This window comes from Procambarus clarkii, chromosome 48 (assembly GCF_040958095.1).
Source record: "Procambarus clarkii isolate CNS0578487 chromosome 48, FALCON_Pclarkii_2.0, whole genome shotgun sequence".
Taxonomy (NCBI): domain Eukaryota; kingdom Metazoa; phylum Arthropoda; class Malacostraca; order Decapoda; family Cambaridae; genus Procambarus; species Procambarus clarkii.
The window spans coordinates 20,415,933-20,421,781 of NC_091197.1; positions in this window are offsets into that span (position 1 = coordinate 20,415,933).

Genomic DNA, 5,849 nt, shown 5'->3' on the forward strand with positions numbered 1-5,849 from the left:
ACAGGTGTACACGGTGGTGGTGGTGGTGAGGGCCAGACCTACAGGTGTACACGGTGGTGGTGGTATTGACGGCCAGACCTACAGGTGTACACGGTGGTGGTGGTGGTGAGGGCCAGACCAACAGGTGTACACAGTGGTGGTGGTGGTGGTGGTGGTGACGGCCAGACCTACAGGTGTACACTGTGGTGGTGGTGACGGCCAAACCTACAGGTGTACACGGTGGTGGTGGTGGTGGTGACGGCCAGACCAACAGGTGTACACGGTGGTGGTGGTGACGGCCAGACCTACAGGTGTACACGGTGGTTGGTGGTGGTGACGGCCAGACCTACAGGTGTACACGGTGGTGGTGGTGGTGGTGGTGACGGCCAGACCTACAGGTATACACAGTGGTGGTGGTGGTAGCGGCCAGATCTACAGGTGTACTCGGTGGTGGTGGTGGTGGTGACGGCCAGACCAACAGGTGTACACGGTGGTGGTGGTGGTGACGGCCAGACCTACAGGTGTACACGGTGGTGGTGGTGGTGACGGCCAGACCAACAGGTGTACACGGTGGTGGTGGTGGTGACGGCCAGACCTACAGGTGTACACGGTGGTGGTGGTGGTGGTGACGGCCAGATCTACAGGTGTACACGGTGGTGGTGGTGGTGTCGGCCAGACCAACAGGTGTACACGGTGGTGGTTGTGGTGGTGGTGGTGGTAGTGACGGCCAGACCAACAGGTGTACGCTGTGGTGGTGGTGGTGGTGACGGCCAGATCTACAGGTGTACACGGTGGTGGTGGTGGTGGTGGTGACGGCCAGACCTACAGGTGTACACGGTGGTGGTGGTGGTGGTGACGGCCAGACCAACAGGTGTACACGGTGGTGGTGGTGGTGGTGACGGCCAGACCTACAGGTATACACGGTGGTGGTGGTGGTGAGGGCCAGACCTACAGGTGTACACGGTGGTGGTGGTGGTGACGGCCAGACCTACAGGTGTACACGGTGGTGGTGGTGGTGAGGGCCAGACCAACAGGTGTACACAGTGGTGGTGGTGGTGACGGCCAGACCTACAAGTATACACTGTGGTGGTGGTGACGGCCAAACCTACAGGTGTACACGGTGGTGGTGGTGGTGGTGACGGCCAGACCAACAGGTGTACACGGTGGTGGTGGTGGTGGTGACGGCCAGACCAACAGGTGTACACGGTGGTGGTGGTGGTGAGGGCCAGACCTACAGGTGTACACGGTGGTGGTGGTGGTGGTGACGGCCAGACCTACAGGTGTACACGGTGATGGTGGTGGTGGTGGTGACGGCCAGACCTACAGGTGTACACGGTGGTGGTGGTGGTGACGGCCAGACCTACAGGTGTACACGGTGGTGGTGGTGGTGACGGCCAGACCTACAGGTGTACACGGTGGTGGTGGTGGTGGTGACGGCCAGACCTACAGGTGTACACGGTGGTGGTGGTGGTGGTGACGGCCAGACCATCAGGTGTACACGGTGGTGGTGATGGTGACGGCCAGACCTACAGGTGTACACGGTGGTGGTGGTGGTGGTGACGGCCAGACCTACAGGTGTACACGGTGGTGGTGGTGACGGCCAGACCAACAGGTGTACACGGTGGTGGTGGTGACAGCCAGACTTACAGGTGTACACGGTGGTGGTGACGGCCAGACCTACAGGTGTACACGGTGGTGGTGGTGGTGACGGCCAGATCTACAGGTGTACACGGTGGTGGTGGTGGTGGAGGTGACGGCCAGACCAACAGGTGTACACGGTAGTGGTGGTGACGGCCAGACCTACAGATGTACACGGTGGTGGTGGTGGTGGTGACGGCCAGACCTACAGGTGTACACTGTGGTGGTGGTGGTGGTGGTGACGGCCAGACCTACATGTGTACACGGTGGTGGTGGTGGTGGTGGTGGTGACAGCCAGACCTACAGGTGTACACGGTGGTGGTGGTGGTGGTGGTGACGGCCAGACCTACAGGTGTACACGGTGGTGGTGGTGGTGACGGCCAGACCAACAGGTGTACACGGTGGTGGTGGTGGTGACGGCCAGACCTACAGGTGTACACGGTGGTGGTGGTGGTGGTGACGGCCAGATCTACAGGTGTACACGGTGGTGGTGGTGGTGTCGGCCAGACCAACAGGTGTACACGGTGGTGGTGGTGGTGGTGGTGGTGGTGACGGCCAGACCAACAGGTGTACGCTGTGGTGGTGGTGGTGGTGACGGCCAGACCTACAGGTGTACACGGTGGTGGTGGTGGTGGTGGTGGTGACGGCCAGACCTACAGGTATACACAGTGGTGGTGGTGGTGACGGCCAGATCTACAGGTGTACACGGTGGTGGTGGTGGTGGTGACGGCCAGACCAACAGGTGTACACGGTGGTGGTGGTGACAGCCAGACCTACAGGTGTACACGGTGGTGGTCGTGGTGACGGCCAGACCTACAGGTGTACACGGTGGTGGTGGTGGTGGTGACGGCCAGACCATCAGGTGTACACGGTGGTGGTGATGGTGACGGCCAGACCTACAGGTGTACACGGTGGTGGTGGTGGTGACGGCCAGACCTACAGGTGTACACGGTGGTGGTGGTGGTGGTGGTGACGGCCAGACCAACAGGTGTACACGGTGGTGGTGGTGACAGCCAGACCTACAGGTGTACACGGTGGTGGTCGTGGTGACGGCCAGACCTACAGGTGTACACGGTGGTGGTGGTGGTGACGGCCAGATCTACAGGTGTACACGGTGGTGGTGGTGGTGGTGACGGCCAGATCTACAGGTGTACACGGTGGTGGTGGTGGTGGTGATGACGGCCAGACCAACAGGTGTACACGGTAGTGGTGGTGGTGGTGACGGCCAGACCTACAGATGTACACGGTGGTGGTGGTGGTGGTGGTGACGGCCAGACCTACAGGTGTACACTGTGGTGGTGGTGGTGGTGACGGCCAGACCTACATGTGTACACGGTGGTGGTGGTGGTGGTGGTGACGGCCAGACCTACAGGTGTACACAGTGGTGGTGGTGGTGGTGGTGGTGGTGACGGCCAGACCTACAGGTGTACTCTGTGGTGGTGGTGACGGCCAGACCTACAGGTGTACACTGTGGTGGTGGTGGTGGTGACGGCCAGACCTACAGGTGTACACGGTGGTGGTGGTGGTGGTGACGGCCAGACCTACAGGTGCACACGGTGGTGGTGGTGGTGGTGACGGCCAGACCTACAGGTGTACACTGTGGTGGTGGTGGTGGTGGTGACGCCCAGACCTACAGGTGTACACTGTGGTGGTGGTGGTGGTGACGGCCAGACCTACAGGTGTACAGGGTGGTGGTGGTGGTGGTGGTGACGCCCAGACCTACAGGTGTACCCGGTGATGGTGGTGGTGGTGGTGACGGCCAGACCAACAGGTATACACGGTGGTGGTGGTGGTGACGGCCAGACCTACAGGTGTACACAGTGGTGGTGGTGGTGACGGCCAGACCAACAGGTGTACACGGTGGTGGTGGTGGTGACGGCCAGACCTACAGGTGTACACTGTGGTGGTGGTGGTGGTGACGGCCAGACCTACATGTGTACACGGTGGTGGTGGTGGTGGTGGTGACGGCCAGACCTACAGGTGTACACAGTGGTGGTGGTGGTGGTGGTGACGGCCAGACGTACAGGTGTACTCTGTGGTGGTGGTGACGGCCAGACCTACAGGTGTACACTGTGGTGGTGGTGGTGGTGACGGCCAGACCTACAGGTGTACACGGTGGTGGTGGTGGTGGTGACGGCCAGACCTACAGGTGCACACGGTGGTGGTGGTGGTGGTGACGGCCAGACCTACAGGTGTACACTGTGGTGGTGGTGGTGGTGGTGACGCCCAGACCTACAGGTGTACACTGTGGTGGTGGTGGTGGTGACGGCCAGACCTACAGGTGTACAGGGTGGTGGTGGTGGTGGTGGTGACGTCCAGACCTACAGGTGTACCCGGTGATGGTGGTGGTGGTGGTGACGGCCAGACCAACAGGTATACACGGTGGTGGTGGTGGTGACGGCCAGACCTACAGGTGTACACGGTGGTGGTGGTGACGGCCAGACCTACAGGTGTACACGGTGGTGGTGGTGACTGCCAGACCTACAGGTGTACACGGTGGTCGTGGTGGTGACGGCCAGACCAACAGGTGTTCACGGTGGTGGTGGTGGTGATGGCCAGACCTACAGGTGTACACAGTGGTGGTGGTGGTGACGGCCAGACCTACAGGTGTACACGGTGGTGGTGGTGACGGCCAGACCAACAGGTGTACACGGTGGTGGTGGTGACGGCCAGACCTACAGGTGTACAGGGTGGTTGGTGGTGGTGACGGCCAGACCTACAGGTGTACACGGTGGTGGTGGTGGTGGTGGTGGTGACGGCCAGACCTACAGGTATACACAGTGGTGGTGGTGGTGACGGCCAGATCTACAGGTGTACACGGTGGTGGTGGTGGTGGTGACGGCCAGACCAACAGGTGTACACGGTGGTGGTGGTGGTGACGGCCAGACCTACAGGTGTACACGGTGGTGGTGGTGGTGACGGCCAGACCAACAGGTGTACACGGTGGTGGTGGTGGTGACGGCCAGACCTACAGGTGTTCACGGTGGTGGTGGTGGTGGTGACGGCCAGATCTACAGGTGTACACGGTGGTGGTGGTGGTGTCGGCCAGACCAACAGGTGTACACGGTGGTGGTGGTGGTGGTGGTGGTAGTGGTGACGGCCAGACCAACAGGTGTACGCTGTGGTGGTGGTGGTGGTGACGGCCAGACCTACAGGTGTACACGGTGGTGGTGGTGACGGCCAGACCTACAGGTGTACACGGTGGTGGTGGTGGTGGTGACGGCCAGACCAACAGGTGTACACGGTGGTGGTGGTGACGGCCAGACCTACAGGTGTACATGGTGGTGGTGGTGGTGAGGGCCAGACCTACAGGTGTACACGGTGGTGGTGGTGGTGACGGCCAGACCTACAGGTGTACACGGTGGTGGTGGTGGTGAGGGCCAGACCAACAGGTGTACACAGTGGTGGTGGTGGTGGTGGTGACCGCCAGACCTACAGGTGTACACTGTGGTGGTGGTGGTGGTGACGGCCAAACCTACAGGTGTACACGGTGGTGGTGGTGGTGGTGACGGCCAGACCAACAGGTGTACACGGTGGTGGTGGTGGTGGTGACGGCCAGACCTACAGGTGTACACTGTGGTGGTGGTGGTGGTGACGGCCAGACCTACAGGTGTACACGGTGATGGTGGTGGTGACGGCCAGACCAACAGGTATACACGGTGGTGGTGGTTGTGACGGCCAGACCTACAGGTGTACACGGTGGTGGTGGTGACGGCCAGACCTACAGGTGTACACGGTGGTGGTGGTGGTGGTGACGGCCAGACCTACAGGTGTACACGGTGGTAGTGGTGGTGACGGCCAGACCAACAGGTGTACACGGTGGTGGTGGTGGTGCCGGCCAGACCTACAGGTGTACAAGGTGGTGATGGTGGTGACGGCCAGACCTACAGGTGTACACGGTGGTGGTGGTGGTGGTGACGGCCAGACCAACAGGTGTACACGGTGGTGGTGGTGACGGCCAGACCTACAGGTGTACACGGTGGTTGGTGGTGGTGACGGCCAGACCTACAGGTGTACACGGTGGTGGTGGTGACGGCCAGACCTACAGGTGTACACGGTGGTGGTGGTGGTGGTGACGGCCAGATCTACAGGTGTACACGGTGGTGGTGGTGGTGTCGGCCAGACCAACAGGTGTACACGGTGGTGGTGGTGGTGGTGGTGGTAGTGGTGACGGCCAGACCAACAGGTGTACGCTGTGGTGGTGGTGGTGGTGACGGCCAGACCTACAGGTG